This window comes from Bison bison, unplaced genomic scaffold (assembly GCF_000754665.1).
Source record: "Bison bison bison isolate TAMUID 2011002044 unplaced genomic scaffold, Bison_UMD1.0 scf7180017864481, whole genome shotgun sequence".
NCBI classification, from domain to species: Eukaryota; Metazoa; Chordata; class Mammalia; order Artiodactyla; family Bovidae; genus Bison; species Bison bison.
In genome coordinates, this window is record NW_011495041.1 from 5,270,610 (window position 1) to 5,282,293 (window position 11,684).

Here is an 11,684-nt window from a genome sequence, read left to right on the forward strand (position 1 = left end):
AGTAGTTGCTAATGGCTAAACTCTGATATTTGTGGGGATTTTTTTTCTCCCTGTCCTGTTGATTAATTTTGTGTCAAAGCCTGAGACCACCTTGGAATCAGATTTCTCCTTGTGGAAGCATCACTGTATGAGTCAAAGCAGTGCTGCTGCTGCCAGTGTTTTTTTAGACTGGAAACAGAATTGGAAAACTGCCTGACTTATCCTGCGTCCCTTTGAATGAGTCTCCAGACTGCCGGTGTCTGCAGAAGTTGAAGGCCAATGGCAGATGATGTCAGAGGCATCTGCTTCCTTTACCATCTGCATCTTATTATAAATGTTGTCGTCATAACACATGGTTCATTTTATTTTGGTAGACGCTGAAATCAAAATGCGATGCCATTAGAAACCAGTGGAGCAATTACAATGAACTGGATGAAACCATGAGGCAGTGTGGGGACTTAATGCAAATCTCTGTGTAGACTGCAGTCTTCCTGATGTTTCAGAGTGTAGTTTCACACCACCCCCCTCACCCTCCAGGCGCTAACACTTGGAATTCTGTCATTCTGACCTAGATAAAAGTGGCTCTTTCTCAGTAGTTTGTTGTTATGTCAAAATGTGCCTCCAGGGTGATCAAGCTGTGGGTATGTTACATTCCAGCTGAAGCTAACCAGGCTGTCATTTTTCTTCCATTACAGTAGGAAAACAGCTCTCTCCTACGCCCCCACCTCTACTTCCTGGTGTAGCTCTCCCTGCCCTCTCTCTACAATGTCAAAATGAATGAAAATCCTGTTGGATTAATACAGGTTGAGAGGGCAACCAAAGACTCAAATCCGTACTATTATTCTCAAGGAAGATTATTCTTCCTATCTCAGGGTTATCGTGATGCATGTAACATTTCTACATGGATGATAACACCATTTCCATTACTGGTCAGAGTCTCAGTGTCTGCTTTCAATTTCCAGGATGTGTGATCGTATATCAAATAAAAAGGCTTTGGGTTGAAAATAATATGAGGTTCGATCAAGGTAAGAATTACCAATGTTTGCAGATAGCAGCAGAGAACACCGATTCTGGACCACTGCCTTTCCTTTAACTTTGCACAGAAACATGCTCACAGGCAGAAGAGAGCCAGGTTAAGTATGCACAGGGGTTGGGGAGAGATGCAGAAAATGAAAAAGAGCAGTTCTGTGAATGAATATGGGAACAAGATGAGAATACATTATTAATAGATAAGGAAAGGGATGCACTTAAAGTGATCTTCACAGGGTATCTTTCACCACTTAGCAAGGTCAGGGTGAATTTCCCTGTCTACTTCTGACCCAAGGGAAAGTTTGCTGGAGGAGACTAATGTTCACAGGTTCTGTTTCTGAGGAATGTTACACGTAGGTGAAAGCTGGCCCAGCCGTTGCATGTGCAAGGACTTGTACATGCTTGGGACCCACTGCCTTAACATCCAATTATGATCTCAGAACACCTAGGTCCTGCACTTCCAGAGTGTTATCCTAGGAAAAATGTGAACTTACTTTTACTACATTTTCACTCTGATCATCACAAAAATAATTAAAGCAACCCTGATGACTTTATGACATTTTCAAAGGAAACACAAAATGTTCTTTCCATAAAAACAATTCTTTCCTTCATTAATTTCCCCAAACTTGGGCCCAATTGGAATAAAAGCATTTATTAATACTGTTTACATATTGAAATTCTGAAAGAATGGATTAGGTTTGCTGACATAAAAAGTAGCTTAAGTGTGGTGATAATGTTGATCTAGTTTTCAAAATTTAGAAATGATGCAAATTACTCACTTTGGATGAGAGAGGCCATATCCATAGCCGAATTTACTGTAATGACAATTCCAGAAAGGAAGGAAATGGGAGAACCTGCTCAGGAGAAAGAAGAAGTCTATGATTATACTTAATCTATAGAAACCCAGAAAGGCATGAATTTTAGGTAGATACACTTTAATACCTACATACTGAGCCTAGAACCTGAGTATTAGATGTTTGATTAACTGGGTTTTTGGACAAACAGAATAATTAGTACTATAAATGCCTGGCAGGAATGGGGTAATTGTGTCTAATTCCCAGACGTGGTATAGGATCTGCCATAAATACCTTCATATTTGAAGAGACTCTCTCCACACACTAGTTATGTTTAATTTTTTTTTTCTTTTTGTAGAAATGCCACCCCTTCTGTCTGCCATTGACTTGATTGGCATCATTTATCAGCACAGTTTTTGGTGATTTGGTTTAGGGTCATCATAGATGCTGTGTGTATTAATCACTCAGTCATGTGTGACTGCGACCCTGTGAACTAAAGCTTACCAGGCTCCTCTGTTCTTGAAATTTTCCAGGCAAGGATACTGAAGTGAGTTGCCATTTCCTTCTCCAGGGTATCTTCCCAACCCAGGGATCAAACCCAGGTCTCCTGCATTGCAGGCAGATGCTTTACCATCTGAGCTACTATATAAAGTCTATCTCATTCAGTTATCTATAAGTAAATATGGACAATGGTTTTAAACTCTGACTTAATTCTGATCATAATTAGAAAAATGTCACTAATTTAGTGAAAAGTGTAAGTAGAAGATAATATGTTGTAACACCACTTAAAGAGGTAAGGGAGCCTAATATTCTAAGACAGATCTAGGAATTTAATATACATATGTGGGCTATCTACTGCTTGTTTAAATATAGACCAAAGTATGTCTAAAAATAGCTGCTAAGGCAATGTTTTCCATACTTGACTAGTATCATTATTTCCCTTCATGTTGGCAGAAAAATTCAAATAACATTTTAAGAACTAGACTGAATTTTTGTTTTTTATTTTTTTTTTGCACAAAGAATGGAAGGAACTTAAAACAGATTCTCACATTCTCTAGCTAACTTGTAAATGCTTGAGCTGTAATTTACATGAGCTTATGTTGTGTTTAGTCCAAGTAACATGTTTAGTTCCATTTCCAAAGATAGGTTTGGAGAAAGCTTCCAAACCTTAGCCGGGTATCTTGTTTTTGTTCTTCATTTTCATTTTTCTTTCACATCTATCCAGTTACACAGCGAAGAAAACCTATACTGGAGACCATAGCCCAGTTTATTCTGCTGCTGCTGCTGCTGCTAAGTCGCTTCAGTCGTGTCCGACTCTGTGCGACCCCATAGACGGCAGCCCACCAGGCTCCCCCATCCCTGGGATTCTCCAGGCAAGACCACTGGAGTGGGTTGCCATTTCCTTCTTCAATGCATGAAAGTGAAAAGTGAAAGTGAAGTCGCTCAGTCGTGTCCGACTCTTAGCGACCCCATGGACTGCAGCCCACCAGGCTCCTCCGTCCATGGGATTTTCCAGGCAAGAGTACTGGAGTGGGGTGCCATTGCCTTCTCTGCCAGTTTATTCTAACTATATGTATAACATGACTCCTCTGTTAATAAAAAGCTAAAAGCAACTTGGCTATGGTTGGGATAATTTGTAATAGCCCTCTTCTTTAGGTCTTTGGGTACCTGTGCTAGGATTTTGTCTGGAGCTGAGAAGGCAGATTTGGGAAATGCAGTCCCATGATTTCAGCTACTAAACTTGTACCCTTCAATGATGGACAAGCCATGACTCCACTCTTGTAAGCTAATTTTAAGTCCTGCCTTCAGTCCATTTCACTCTTCTCTGTACTTTGTCCTAACTTACTAAGTAGTAAGAACATCCTGGTACTGTATACCTGGGCTCCACAATTGCCCCTCCTATCATTGGTGGAATCTCCATTTGAGCAGGAGATCTATGAAAGGAAGGTTGGTGCAGGTTCCTTGAGTCATTCCGATAGGTGGTGCAGAGGGTTGGCATAGTGGAGACTTTTGCTTTTAAAGACAGAAGGATCCATCATAAATTAGTCTCAGTATGTGCTGCACAGAACCTTAACGTTTTCATGTTCATCATTACAATCTTCACAACTCACTGGTGTTGATTTTACAGGTAGATCTGAAGCCTGTATTCTCTTTGCAGGGAATCTGTTTTTGTGAAGACATTTGGAGCAGGTTTACAATTCAGTTATCAATTCACGGTAGTTTTAGGGTATCTACCACCAAGGTATTGATTTGCATGAGGGAAGAAGACAAAAATGAGTTGACTTTGTGCCTTCCCTGTGAAGAATTGGTGTTCTCGCCAGAGACTTCAGAGCCAGTAGGAATTCATCAAGAGGAGAAGGAGAGGAAGGGCATGCCAGTAGCGATTACCACCCAAGGAGAGGCACCACAAAGTGTCAGCTGCTCTGCCTTAGAAATGGTGGTTATGAGAAAAGGAAGTAGTTTATGGAGCTTCAGTACATTTGGAGAGAGATCACCATCCATGCTTTTCCTAGTTAGATTTGACTCTATCATCACAGGACATCCCATCAGTAAGTAGTGATAGGCACAAGCGGAACAAAACTGCTGACACTCTCTCCCAATTCTCCCTTGACTTAATTGCCCCAACACATTTCTCACAAAGAAATGTGGTCCATAACTGAACAGCAAGGGATGCCCTGAAGAGAAGGCTGTGTGAGTGTGGTTGGACTGGGGTGCATGCAGATTGCTGCTGGTAATAGCAGTAAAGGATAACTCAGGGTATCTCATCTGGGCTCCAGCTGGCCAGTAGCATCTCCTTTTCCTTCCCCGGCCCTCTCAGTGCCTCCAGATTCATATTACCAGGCGGAGCTGACCAATCCTAAGAAGGCAGCAGTGAACAAAACCTATGGAGCTGACAGTCAACCAAATATATTGGGGCGGGGGGGAACTGTTCTTATTCCTACTATGAAAATAGTAGAACTAAGGGAAGGAGGGAAGGAAGGAATTCTGAACCTAAATCTGAACACAAAGTAAGGTGTATAAGGAGAACTGTTTCTCTAACAATTGAGTTCATTATTGTATGAACTGTTTAAGAATCTCTTTGAAATCTTATTATAGCTAAAACTTCAGAAAAAAGGAAAGATTGTAATCTGAACAAACCTTTTCTATAGTACATTGCAGTTGCTCTTTCTATCTTATTTCTTTTAACTATTTTTGTATTGCTGTGACTCTTGAGATGAAATGAATTTTTCCTTTCAAGGGTACTAACACTGGTGTTGAATTGCATCTAAGTGTTAGGTTTTACAGCTTTCTAGATAGTGTGGTGTTTTCCTATATATCTCCCTCTCTGTTTCCAAGTGAGGGGTATATACAATGATCCCAGTGATTTAAGGAACCAGACATTCATACACATGGGACATCCATGGTGCTCTTCATTCTTTTGGAAGTTAATTCACCTCCCATCACCATCACTTTTCTCACTTCATGAGTAAATGAACAACACAGAAATCTCTAATCCCTGCATTAAAATCTGACATCCCTCTACGGACAATGCATAAACCACTTCTTACCTTATTCATTTCATAATGGAAATAATGCTCCCAAACTTTGTTCTACTACAATGAAAGATAACTGCCCAACTTTATTAGTGTTTATTTATTGTTTTAAGTGTTCATTTATTCCTTTGCCTTGTTCCAAAAGATTAATTTTGTTTTATATATTTGTTTAAAGTTTCTGGGATTTTAAAATAAGGCTTTTTAAACTATATTGAGCTATTTTAACTTGATGCCTTAATGCAGTATTCCACAAAACTTTGAAGGGAGATTTACAAGAACACAATACAACCAAGAAGTGATGAAATTGCTTCCATAAAACACCCATGAAAAGACAACTACATATAAAGAGTGCAGTTAATAAAAGTTAACCCTACACAGTGAAATAGGTGGGTTCTGCTCTTCATTTTTATTCCAAACATTAACCTGGGGGTCCTGGCATTCAGTGTTAACTCGAACACATCACACTCACAGTGGGCTTATGTGCACCAAGGAACTCGTGTTATTTTTCTTTAGATTGACCAAAATAAACTGAAATGTACATGCATTCAGTTATACTTTATAAGGCTATGGTTTTTCCTGTGGTCATGTATAGATGTGAGAGTTGGACTGTGAAGAAGGCTGAGTGCAGAAGAATTGATGCTTTTGAACTGTGGTGTTGGAGAAGACTCTTGAGAGTCCCTTGGACTGCAAAGAGATCCAACCAGTCCATTGTGAAGGAGATCAGCCCTGGGATTTCTTTGGAAGGAATGATGCTAAAGCTGAAACTCCAGTACTTTGGCCACCTCATGCGAAGAGTTGACTCATTGGAAAAGACTCTGATGCTGGGAGGGATTGGGGGCAGGAGGAGAAGGGGATGACAGAGGATGAGATGGCTGGATGGCATCACTGACTCGATGGACGTGAGTCTCTGAACTCTGGGAGTTGGTGACGGACAGGGAGGCCTGGCGTGCTGCAATTCATGGGGTCGCAAAGAGTCGGACACAACTGAGCGATTGAACTGAACTATAAAATTTGCGTTTATAGTTACTGAACAAAAACCCCATTACTAAAAGGTACTTGCTTTTATGCTCAGTCACTCAGTCATGTCCAGGTTTTTGCAACCCCATGGACTGTTGCCTGTCAGGCTCCTCTGTCCATGGGATTCTCCAGACAATACTGGAGTGGGTTGCCATTTCCTTCTCCAGGACTTTCTTGTGCACCCACATGAAAATCTGGCACGATTCTGTTATCATATGGGGTGTAAGGTTTTCTGTGTATAATCAACATATTGTACTCATGGGTTTTTCACAAGCTATGTTTATGCCTTTCTCCCATTTCCTTGGTTAATTTGAAGAGGGAGATTTCTATTAAAAATGTTATATTAACAACACTTTGTATACTATATGAACTTTGAAATTTGATAAAATTTGAATACAAATCACCAGGTCAGTAAATAATAACCAGCTGTGAGTTGTTGCTCAAACTACCACACAATTGCACTCATTTCACATGCTAGTAAAGTAATGCTCAAAATTATCCAAGCCAGGCTTCAGCAATATGTGAACTGTGAACTTCCAGATGTTCAAGGTGGTTTTAGAAAAGGCAGAGGAACCAGAGATCAAATTGCCAACATCCACTGGATCAAAAAAGCAAGAGAGTTCCAGAAAAACATCTATTTCTGCTTTATTGACTATGCCAAAGCCTTTGACTGTATGGATCACAATCAACTGTGGAAAATTCTGAAAGAGATGGGAATACCAGAACACCTGACCTGCCTCTTGAGAAACCCGTATGCAGGGCAGGAAGCAACAGTTAGAACTGTACATGGAACAACAGACTGGTTCCAAATAGGAAAAGAAGTATGTCAAGGCTGTATATTGTCACCCTGCTGATTTAACTTTTATGCAGAATACATCATGAGAAATGCTGGGCTGGAAGAAGTACAAGCTGGAATCAGGATTGCTGGGAGCAATATCAATAACCTCAGATATGCAGATGACACCACCCTTATGGCAGAAAGTGAAGAGGTGCTAAAAAGCCTCTTGATGAAAGTGAAAGAGGAGAGTGAAAAAGTTGGCTTAAAGCTCAACATTCAGAAAACGAAGATCATGGCATCTGGTCCCATCACTTGATGGGAAATAGATGGGGAAACAGTGGAAACAGTGTCAGACTTTATTTTGGGGGCTCCGAAATCACTGTAGATAGTGACTGCAGCCACGAAATTAAAAGACGCTTACTCCTTGGAAAGAAAGTTATGACTAACCTAGATAGCATATTCAAAAGCAGAGACATTACTTTGCCAACAGAGGTCTGTCTAGTCAAGGCTATGCTTTTTCCTGTGGTCATGTATGGATGTGAGAGTTGGACTGTGAAGAAAGCTGAGTGCCAAAGAACTGATGCTTTTGAACTGTGGTGTTGGAGAAGACTCTTGAGAGTCCCTTGGACTGCAAGGAGATCCAACCAGTCCATTCTGAAGATCAGTCCTGGGTATTCTTTGGAGGGACTGATGCTGAAGCTGAAACTCCAATACTTTGGCCACCTGATGTGAAGAGTTGACTCATTGGATAAGACTCTGATGCTGGGAGGGATTGGGGGCAGGAGGAGAAGGGGACAACAGAGGATGAGGTGGCTGGATGACATCACTGACTCGATGGACGTGAGTTTGAGTGAACTCTGGGAGTTGGTGATGGACAGGGAGGCCTGGCGTGCTGTGGTTCATGGGGTCACAAAGAGTCGGACACGACTGAGTGACTGAACTGAACTGAACTGTGTGGTGTTGGGGAGTTTTCTTAATTTGAAATGATCATTTCCCCATCTTTAAAACTCCCCAGAGTTGATGTAAGGATTAAATAAAATCACATGTAAAAATTAATAGAATGATACTTGTTTCCTCTTTGCAATCACCTCAAATTCATTTTCTATCTAACCCATATGTAACAGAATGCACCATTCTCCGAAGAAGAAAATATTAAAGTGTCCCCAGAGGATTTGAGCCTACATAGTTGGCATATAGACCAAATAGACACCTATTTTAATATTTCATATATGCACTGAGTTGTAAAAACATGTAAAATCACAATTATGCAATTAATATATGTGGAAATAATTTGGAGCATTTTTCATGTTCACATTAAAAAAAAAATCATTCAAATTTTCACTTACTTCAGTGCTTTATTTCTAAAGTCATGGTTTGAGTTATTCTAGAGAATATTGTATTTCCTTCTGAATTTTATTAAGATAGAGACTCTTTTAAGTTTATGTTTAGTCACCCGGTTGTATCTGACTCTTTGGAACCCCATGGACTGTAGCCCACCAGGCTCCTCTGTCCATGGGATTTTTCAAGCAAGAATACTGAAGGAGGTTGCCATTTCCTCCTCCATGTTATCTTCCCAACCCAGAGATTGAATCTGCATCTCTTGTGTCTCCTGCATTGCAGCAGAATTATTTACCCACTACGCCATCAGAGAAGCCTATTGAATTTAAGTATGATGCTATTACTTGAAGTTTTATATCATGTTACGAGAGCTATTTGTATAACATTAATCATAATTTTATGTTCATACCTTCATTCAGTAGATACATTATTATGATCTTATGCATCAAAATAAATGAATTTTCCTATTTTAATATTTTCATTTATTTATTATGAAATATGCATAAAAGCTGGGAGTGTTGAAGGCTATGTGTGAACATGACATTTACTGCACTGGCTATGATGGAATAAGTGAGGGCCAACCTTGTGGCTCAGTGGTAGAGAATCCACCTGCTAATGCAGGAGATGCAGGTTCAGTCCCTGGGTTAGAAGGAAACGGCAACCCACTCCAACATTCTTGCCTGGAAAATCCCATGGACTGAGGAGCCTGGTTGGCCACAGCCCACAGGGTTGCAAAAGAGTCAGACACGACAGCAGCTAAACAACAACAATCTGAGGTAGCATATCCAAGTTATACATGTCATGATTATATAGCTTGACACTGTATGTAACAGATGGTTTTATGAATATAAAATGATCTCTTTATAGAACACTTAATGCACACATCCTTCACACACATTTTTTGGCTCAGGGTTAAGTTCTACAATACGTTATCATCTGCCTGGTGCTTTGTAAGTGTGGGTGTTTTTTCCCTTCTGTGGCTGTAGATCACAACCCAGGAGCAGTTCCAGAGCCTCCAGTTGGAACCTCAGCCTTCCAGCAAGGAGCCCGGGACAGCATGCGCCTCTGCCAGGGAACGGGTGCCACACACCTACGATCACAGCGTTCATCTCACTGAGGACAGGAATTCCTCTTCTATGACTGGTTTTCCCTGGATACTGCCGTCCAGACCCTGGCTGAGGTCCACTGTATGCAAATCAGAAGACACTGTTTTGCTGAGCCTTGCACGTGTCAGGTCTGCTGCCCCTACTTCTCCAACTGTAGGTATGATGGATAGGTTACGCTAATCTGTGGACCCTGAAAAGACATGCTGACCCTATCAGAAGCCCTCTTCTGTGATGTTGATGTCTCTGTGACCACAGCTGAGACTTAGAGTCAGAACCCCTATACTCACACCCTACCATGTGTTGCAGAGCGTATACCTCTGACCTTCGATTACTGTATCCTCCCACCCTAACCAGCGACCCCAGAGGTAACAACTATCCTGAGTTTTGTGTTTACCATTCCTGTGCTCTTCTTTATAGCTCCACCACATATGTCTCTATATTTATCAACACATCGTGCATTTTTGCATGTTTTTATACATTATGTAAACCTAACATACTGCATATATTCTTACACAGCTTGCTTTTCTTCACTCAAAATTTTGTCTAATGCATGTTGATGTTTGCAGGTGGAGAGCACTTATTTCCAACACAGTGAGTTCCAATATAGACTACTGTCCAAACAGCATACTTTATGAAGCTTTCATCTTGTTGGATTTGGGGAATATTTTTAATTTTTGTAATTTTAAACATTATACATAAAACTTTATATATGCTATATAATGCATATATGTTAATGCAAGAATTTTGTCATTGTGTTTTTTTTTTTGTACTCAGAAACCTTCCCACCCAGCCCCACTCCAGCCTAGTGTATATATTGAGGGCTCAACGCACATCCTCAAGTATTCTTGATACCAAATTATTATTTTCACAGATTGTTTGTACCAGTTGACACTCTAGCAATTGTTGAAAAGCTTGTGTTGCTCCAAAGCTTCTCCTGTACTTGGCAGTTTCATAGTTTTAAATATTTTTCTGTCTAGTGGGATAAAAGAGTGCTATGTCTTTTTTTTTTTGGTTCTGTTAATAACATAGAACACGTGTGCAGCAATGCACTAGTGCACACACACACACAGCCGTCCTTATTTTTCCCATTTGTGTTTCTTCTTTTGTGAAAAGAAATCATGTTCCTGTCTTTTATGCATTTTTCCATGGCATTCATTTTTTTCTCATTGATTCATTGACATTTACTGTATATTAATAATACTAATCCTTTTTTGGTTATACTTGCGGTGAATAACTTCTTGGCTTATATTTTTATGATCTTTGCACTATGACTTTTATAATACATTTTGATATGCAGGTGTTCTTAATTTGAACATAGACAAAATATGTTAAAGAATCTTAGCGTCTTGGTACTGAAAATGTTCTCCTCTATTTTCCTATCATTATCAGTTGCTGCCAAATAATATTACTACACTTGTAATAGCTTAGAACATCACACATTCATTGTCTCACAGTTTCTGTGGGTCGGGAATCCAAGCCTGGCTGAACTTGGTCATCTGCTCGTACATGTGGCTGCAGTGACGTTGATGGGACTAAGATCTCATCTGAGAAGCACCCACTTCCAAGCTCATGTGATTGTTGGCAAGACTGAATTCTTTGTGGGCTATTGGACTAAAAGCCTCAGTTCTTTTCTGCCTGTTGGCAGGAGACCTTGAATCACTTGCCATGTGAGCTTCTCCATTGGCAGTTAACTTCACGAAGTCAGGATGAGAGAGTCTATAGAGAAACTGCTAACACGCTATCATAATCTTGGAAGCGACACCCAGGCAGCTTTGGTTAGAAGCTAGTCAGACGTCCCCTTACCCCTACACCCAGGAAAGGGTTTCCACAAGGACAGGACTACCAGGAGAAGGAGAGCTTATTTTGCCTTTTATATTTAAGTATTTAATCTGCATACTTAGTTGGTCAGTCATGTCTGATTCTTTGGGACCCCATGGACTGTAGCCCACCAGGCAACTCTGTTCATGAAATTTCCTGGGATTTCCCAGGCAAGAATACTGGAGTGAGTTGCCATTTCCTTCTCCATTTAATCTGCTTTACATTAACTGTTAAGTCCATTCTGAGGTTGTTTTTTTTTTTTTTTCCCCTTGTATGAATAACCTGCTGTCCT

At 40.4% G+C, this 11,684-nt stretch overlaps 1 protein-coding gene across 1 annotated transcript in view; it reads left to right on the plus strand.

Annotated features, from left to right (window-relative positions):
* Window positions 1-11,483, plus strand: part of DSEL (dermatan sulfate epimerase-like) — a 17,936-nt gene extending 6,453 nt beyond the window's left edge. Inside the window, exon 3 of the mRNA XM_010862319.1 lies at window positions 9,455-11,483. The gene's annotated coding sequence lies outside the window, so the exon portion shown is untranslated. The remainder of the gene's footprint in view (window positions 1-9,454) is intronic.
* The last annotated feature ends 201 nt before the right edge of the window (window positions 11,484-11,684 follow it).